The sequence below is a fragment of the Theobroma umbraticum genome, unplaced genomic scaffold (genome assembly GCF_002168275.2).
Source record: "Theobroma umbraticum cultivar Fairchild unplaced genomic scaffold, ASM216827v3 scaffold_20.0, whole genome shotgun sequence".
Classification (NCBI taxonomy): domain Eukaryota; kingdom Viridiplantae; phylum Streptophyta; class Magnoliopsida; order Malvales; family Malvaceae; genus Theobroma; species Theobroma umbraticum.
In genome coordinates, this window is record NW_018397266.1 from 5,633,384 (window position 1) to 5,641,656 (window position 8,273).

The 8,273-nt window shown below is 30.0% G+C and overlaps 1 long non-coding RNA gene across 1 annotated transcript; it reads left to right on the plus strand.

The window, feature by feature from the left end:
* Positions 1–368: 368 nt before the first annotated feature.
* Positions 369–5,234, plus strand: LOC110423615 (uncharacterized). The gene is made up of 3 exons (XR_002445837.2): positions 369–499; positions 2,147–2,262; positions 5,094–5,234. It is a non-coding gene; the product is annotated as an uncharacterized LOC110423615 (long non-coding RNA).
* Positions 5,235–8,273: the final 3,039 nt, after the last annotated feature.

An 8,273-nucleotide genomic window follows, 5' to 3' on the forward strand; every position in this document is an offset into this window, starting at 1 on the left:
TCTAATATATTATGATTATCTAAAGATATTGTTTTTTGTAATCGTTATAGTTTATATAGTAAACTTTAATATGAATATAATAAAAGCTTATTATTATTAATAAAATAAAAAATGTTTAAATTTTGTTGATATAAGAACTTGAACTTATGAGTGATGAAAAATTAATATGACTTTACCAAACCTATCACCCATTCAACATTTTCTAAAAGTTTGCTTATACTCTAAGACTATACTTAGTCAGATAACTAATTCACTTGAGAAAAATTAAACAATCCAAAATATATTATTGAAACCAGATCCTCCAAATCTCAAATCCCTAATTTTTAGCTAGATCCCCATTTCATTTGAAACCCATCGAAAGCCCTTGACCTTTAGCCCCCTTTCCATGCCAAATGATGGTTGCAGCTCCTTTGTCGGCTGAATCTTGCTTTATTGTACTGCTGTGTCGACAAAAGCTTCTCTTTAAACTCTTAAATTTCCCTGCAATTTCGATCTTAAGGTAAAAAACTTGAGGTCTTTTTCTTATTCTTCTTTCTTTTTCTCTTTGTTTTCTTTATCTCTTTTTTTTCTTCATATTTAGTTCTCTGGATTCTGCAAAGCTCTATTTTGGTTATATTGCTAAGGAAGGCAAGAGTTTTTTTTTTCTTCTAATTTTTGGTTGTATGGCTTTTATTTGAAGAAAAAGCTCTAGCACTAGATTAAAAATAGATTTTGATTCAATTTGATGTCAAAAATGAAGATTAAATTATCTTTTTCATGTGTCTGATATAGTTAAATGATATGTACTAGACTAAATTGTCCTTTGAAAATTTATGTGTTATGTGTCTTGTGCATAATATATAGTTGAATGATATGTACATATATATATATATATATTCAACTATAATAGCATGTAGATTACATTGTAATGATTAAAACGTGTATGATTTGTCTTGCCATTTATTTTAGACAATAACAATAAAGACTCTATATGGTTCAGTCCTTTGTTAATTCTTTAACAAAAAAAAAAAAAGAATAGAAATATGTGATGCAACAACAAGTGGAGATTGAAATTTATTTGTTAAATCAATAACAATTAAAGTCCAATTCCGTATAGGCGTAAGAAAAAATAATGAGAAACAAGAAAGGGAAAAGAGAACAAAATGCAAAACCAATGCTAATCACTCAAATGGTTAGACTTTGTGGGGGAAGGAAACTCCATTTGTTTCACTGTTTTTACACAAAAATTACATGAAGGGAACAAAACATGGATAGACCATTCTATTCCATTACAAACTATGTAATGATTAAATGATATATATGTAATGGTATGACTAAATGATATATACAAATTATAGAATAATCTCCAACAAAGAAAAATTTGGCATCATAGAAAATAGCTGACATGAAATCTAATCGTGATCATACTTTCGAATCTTATCAAAAACAATCATAGGAATAAAAATTGACTTGATCAAATCTTGCCATATATTCTCATTTGTTTCTTTTTCTTTCTTGATACCCTGTTTTCCTTTAAGGAAAATCCATTATTCTCATCTCTCTTTTAAGATAATTAGTATACGTGTTTGATGAACTTAGCTGTCACAAACTTGTAATAAAAAAATTGTAGATTATGGTATGTTAATGAAAAATGATCTCAAAAAGTGGTATTTTAGAGCTATTTTCTTATTATTTTTTCAATGTTAAAGACGCACACGATGCATGTCCTTGACGATGACAACATTTAGAGACATATATATATATATATATTCTTGATTGTGTATTCAATAATCTTTGAACTGAAAGTTACTACTTAAACAAATTTATGACTATGCATAGATTAGGTGCGTGGTATTTATAGTACAGAAATATCAGTTGCATTTGTAAAGTTGGATATAAGTTAGATGTTTTTGAAAGAAAATATTTGGAGGAAGTGATGAGCAAGGAAGTAAAATCACACTCAGTTCAATGATTAGAAATCCACATTTTTCATGAAATAAGATTTGCGTTGTAATTTAAAAGCATTTTGTTAACATAAGATATTCGTTTGATAATATTATTTTTATTATTACTATATGAGTCACCCACTTTTGTGCTATAGTAGTTGAATGTTTAATTGTAATATATAGTTTTTAAATTTAATTTATGCTTACTTTTACTATTTCAGTTACATCCTTTTGGGCTGCAGTGAGCTTTCTCTTTCTTTTTGCTTATCCCACTCTTGAGCTTCCAACTCCAAGTTTTGAGTACTGCACTGCCTTCAATGGTGTTGCATTGGGAATTGTAAGTAATTGATCAGCCATATAGCATTGAAACTATTCTATGCTATTTTCTGTTATAATAAGTTATTAAATTTATATGGTTGGTGCTTTTCTATCATTTTGCATAGTGTTTGATGCCATTATAAAAGTGCTTAAAAATGGTTGGCAAAAGGATAAAATATATTAAGAAAAATAATGTAATAGTGTTGGAAATTACCTAGACTTAATTATAAAATATCAAAAGGTTGGCCATTTCTAAATATAACATGGAAAAGATTATTAATTTAATTTTTAATTTATAGATAAAATCGAAAAGGCAATAATATATAGATGTATAAAACATTATATATATATATTAATGTTGAATGCATGGTTGGTTTCTTCACAAGTTTGCACTAATTACGACTTTGGCTTTTATTTGCAATTGTTTTTATGAAAACAAATTAGGACTACAAAATGGAAAGAGATCGATCTTGGATGTATCAATTACTACCTCCTAATGGCTTCATGAGGGATGAATTTATGAATGAAGTTCAAGAATTTATTGATTTTGCTTCTTTTAACCCTACATTCATGCAGAGGAGCAAAATTAGATGTCCTTACTCTTGATGTAACAACATTTGGTTTCTAAGTTCTGTAAGGTGCTAGAGCACTTTCTAAAAAAGGGTTTCATTGGTGCTTACACAATGTGGAGTTTACATAGAAACATGAAGTTAGACAATCATCAAGAAGGAGAGATGGGGTTGAACCATATTCTAGTTATAAGGAATATAGGGAACCAATGTATGAAGAAGAAATAAAAAATTAATATATTAGAATACTTTGGGATGTTATGGGTTCAGAAATTGTTTTGAATGCTATTCATGATAATGACTCAAGATCTATGGAAGAAGATCCAAATCCAAATGCAGTGGGCTTTTACTCTTTGTTGGGTGATGCGGATGAACCTTTGTGGTTAGGTTGCACAAAGCATGCAACGCTCTCAACAATGTTGTAACTTTTAAATGTTAAATCAAAGTTTAATTTGAGTGAGTCATGTTTTGATCATCTGATGGATATAATAAAGAATATGTTCCAAAGGATGAAACTTTACCCAGTGACTTTTGTACAATGAAAAGGAAAGTGGTGACACTTGGACTTGGATATGACAAAATTCATGCATGTAAAAATAATTGCATCTCATTTGATAAGGAAACTACTAATTTGGTTTATTGGATGATATGTGGTCACCTTCGGTATAAACCAAGGAAATCAAGTGTGGAAAGGCAAAAGAAAATTCCTTATAAGATTTTGCGTGACTTGCCATTTATAACAAGACTTCAAAGACTTTACATGTCGAGAAAAATTGCTAAACATATGGTGTGGCATGCGCATACTCGAAATGGTGATGGAGTGCTTAGACAACCTGTTGATGGTGAGGCTTGGCAAAATTTCAATTGCACACATGAGTTATTTGCAATGGAATCTAAAAATATCATATTAGGATCATGTGCAGCTAGTTTTAATCTTTTTAGACAAACTGCAAAACCTTATTCTGTTTGGCCAGTAATACTCATTGTGTACAATTTATCTTCATGGATGTGTTTGAAACAATAATATATATTTCTTAATATGGTTATTATAGGTAGGAAAAGTCCAAGCCAAAACATAGATGTTTTTTTGAGGCCTTTAATAGATGAGTTGAAAACATCATGGAACGAGGGTGTTCTCACGTATGATGCTTATCGGAAATAAAATTTTCAATTAAGGGCGGCATTACTATGGACAATAAATGATTTTCTTACTTATGGTATGTTGTTGGGGTGGAGCATTCATGGATGATTATCATGTCTTTATTGTATGGAATGATCCAAGTCTTTTATATTGAAGCATAACAGAAAACCTTCTTTTTTTTATTGTCATCGACAATTCTTGCTACTTAATCATGCTTTTAGAAAGTAGAAAGATAATTTTTTTTTAAAAAAAAAGTCTAGCGTGACTTCCTGATTCTTTGAATCTTTAGTGAAGAAATGTTATTACGGTTGAATTCACCTCTTGATATCCCCATTGGAACAAAATGTGGTGAATAGAAGATTCTTGGTTTTGATCAAACTCATAATTAGATGAAAAATAAGACAAATTTGAGATTTACCTTGTTGGCATATGCTTCTTATTTGTCACAACCTAGATGTGATGCATATTGAATAAAATTTCTTTGAGAATATCTTCAACACTATGATGGATGTTAAGGGGAAGACAAGACAACTTAAAGACAAGACAAGATTTGAAGGTGTATTGCAGGCGTCCATAATTGAAATTGGTGAAAAATAATGAAAAATTTTCAAACTTAAAGCCTTGTACACTTTAAGTAAGGACAAAAAAAAATTGTTTGTGATTGGGTGACACAATTGAGATTACTTGATGGTTTTATGTCAAACATATCTCAGTGTGTTAATGAGATCAAATGCAAATTTTATGGGATGAAAAGTCATGATTGTCATTTTTTTTATAGCGATTGCTCCTAATTACCTTTCATGATACGGTGCTAACTCAATTCGGGATGCAATTACTAAGATATCTCATTTTTTTAGAGATTTATGCTCAATCAAAATACCCCGTAGATCACATGGAAGCTTTGGAAGGAAAAATTATTAAAGCTATATGCAAATTAAAAAAAAAATCTTTCCTCTTAGTTTTTTTGGCTATATGAAGCATTTTTCGATTCACTTACCTTACGAGGCTAGGGTTGGTGGACCTGTTTAGTAACAATGGATGTGTCCATTTAAGAAGTACTATATCTGTTATTAGATTTCAATTATTTCATTAGAAGAGTTTAGAGTACTTATTAAATTTTATGAATATTATGATGGTTAGGTTTTTGCATAATTTGAAGAAGAAAGTGAAAAATCGAGCCTTTGTGGAAGGATCTATATGCGAGCCATACGTTATTGAGGAAGTCTCATTGTTTTGCTCTTTGTATTTTGAACCTGCTATGCGAATAAGATTAAATCAAATGCCAAGTAATGATGATGGGGGAGATATGGACTCTAAAGGTTGTCTTTCAATTTTCACTCATCTTGGGCGAGCTTTTGGTCAACTAGATAAATCTCTATTTTTAGACGAAGATAAGTTATATGCCACCAAACTATATGTTTTAGTGAATTGCAGTGAGATTCTTCTATATATTGAGTAAGTACCATTATGCCTTAAACCTTAATAAATTATATAAGATAATCTTGATTTGTAATGTGGATGTAATGTTAAGATATTTGATGAAATGGTGAAAAGAGATGTTGTCCATATATCAGAAGATGAATTGGAGAAAATACGTAATGCAAGTTTTGTACAATGGTTCCAAGAATATGTAAGTTTATGTGCAATCTATTAGTTGCCACTTAATAATAAATAGGCATTACTAATGTGCATTAACAATTAATGCTCTTGTATTATATTTTGGTAGGTCACAGAACGTAAGGATGAAACTGAACCATGTATGCTTGAAATTTCTCATATGGCAAGGTGTTACAAAGGATACTTCGTAAATGGATTCAAGTTCGACACCTTAGATTATGGACAAAATCGTAAAATAATGAATAGTGGGGTATGTGTAGAAGAGGGTTTTTATAATGATTATGAGCGTGACTTTTATGGTTTCTTGGTGGATAATCAAGTTGGAATATTTTGGTATCGGAAGTAGAGTTATGCTATTTTAGTGTTATTGGTTTGACATTGAAAAAGGTGTTAGGATAAACCCATTTCATGGTCTTATTGAAATTAAGCACAACTCTATGCTTGCTACGAATGAACTATTTGTTTTAGTTGTACAAACTCACCAAGTTTACTATAGTAGTTACCGGTCATCCAAAAGAGATTGACGTGATTGGTGGGCAGTATTTAAAACAAAAGCTAGGAGTTGATATCACCTTCCATGTAATGGAGACAAAGAAAATGAAATTGATTTGAATGAAGAAGTGTACAAAGAAGATGATGTGTCTATTCCAATTAATATTACTCTTTCTGAGGACCTTGATATCCCTACAATATTAACAAGTGGAGATTAAGAAGAGGTTAATGTCTTGATTGAAGACGAAGAAGATGACATGGAAAAAGATGCAAAAGAGATATGTGAAGAAGAATTTGAGGACCAAGATGAAAAAACTTTATTGATAGCAATCAGAATGAAGTCCATGAAGAACATGAGTTTGCTTATTCTGAAAGCGATTAATGATATTAGAAATATATGTTATTGGTTTTGTATCTTTTCTTATATAATTGTTTAACTTAATTATTATTATTAATATTATTGAAAAATCTTGATATGTTATTATATTATTTATATTTTTATTTTAAAATATTGAAATGTATGTTAGAATGTCATGTTTTTGTTAACATTTTTTATTGTAAACATGTATGGGAATTAGTCTTGATTCTTCCATTTTGATGATGATTTTGATAGTTTGTTTCAATTTCTTTTAGCTTATATGGCATGTTTTGTTAACATTTTTTATTGTAAACATGAATGAGAATTAGTCTTAATTCTTATATTTTGATGACGACCTTGATAGTTTGTTTCAATTTCTTTTAGCATATGTATGAATATTTCATTAAATTGCAAGAATAATGGTTAAAAGGGAGCATTCTAAATCAAGACCTCAAGCAACAAATGCTTCTGGATCTATGTTGTCACTTACGAATGTTAGTGCATTTCTTAATCCATCCACTCATCCACAGAGACAGCAGGCCAATGATGTGCCCTTAGAGTCACTTTTTTCGTTTGATGCATGTATAGAGCTAGTAATCAATTTGACATTTGCCCATGATCCTTATAAATCCACATCCGTTGATTTAGGTGTAAGTGGAGATGGTACATCCTCAAGGTCAAGGGGTAGAAGGCATGGTGTCAGAATACATACACCTACAAATCCAACTCAATGATTATGTATAACTCCTCTTGGAGATAGGTATATTATCTTATATTATAATGAAATAGTTATATCTGTTATATATTTTACTAAACAATAATTTTCTTTTATCTTGTGGTGGTACTTTTTTTAAGACAGGAGTCACCACGACAATAACAAGAATCATAAAAAATCACTTCCACAGTCCATGGCCGACATGGACAAAAAATCTCTAATAACATTAAGGATTTAATGTTTAAGAAATTTGATGTATATTTTAATATTCAATTAAATTATAACTTCTTGTTTTTAATTATGTATTAAATTTTTTATTTACTCCATTATTTTATTGTAGAAAAAATTTGTCTAGGCTTCAAATGAAGATATTTTGGTTCGACGAATATGAAATAAAATTTGTTTCAATAAACTAAGGGACTTGCTTTTAGAAGAAAGGACACAAGCAAAGAAAGAAGCCAACACAAAAAACATCATGGACTGCAAAGGCATGTCAAGGCAATGGATCACAAATGAAGTTTTGGATGCTTTTATCGGTACAGTATGGGGTACAAAAGAATGAAAAAACAAATCAGAGCAAGTAAGGAGGAATTGTTTAATGCAAAAAGAAAGAAGCATTACAAGAAGCATTACAAAATACATTGGTGGTTCAATTCCATACCTTGTTCATGCAAAGAGGATGGTATGAATTAATATTTATTTGTTATGCTTTACATACTAATATTTTCATATTCTAATATACTTTACATGTTATGTAAAATATACACATTATGATTGAGTATAGTTGTAAATGAATGCAACCAAATGAGATGAATCGAGATGTTAGTTTTGTGGAATCATTCAACCGAACTCATAGAGGTTTAAGGGGTTATGGTGATTTCATAGATAATAAGTCTAAAATAATTAATGTACGTACAAAATTGATTAATTTTTACTTAAAGTTAACAATAAAATTATATTCTAATCCTTCTCACTTTATTTATTTGTAGGAAACATATATTGCTGCATTATCACAAAAGCATGATGACGATTCATCCTCACAGCTAGAATTTGATCTGCATGCTTGGACTGAAGCAATTGGAAGGATGATGACTACACACACTCATGTGTATGGGGTTTGGTTCTCAGAAGCTTGTTA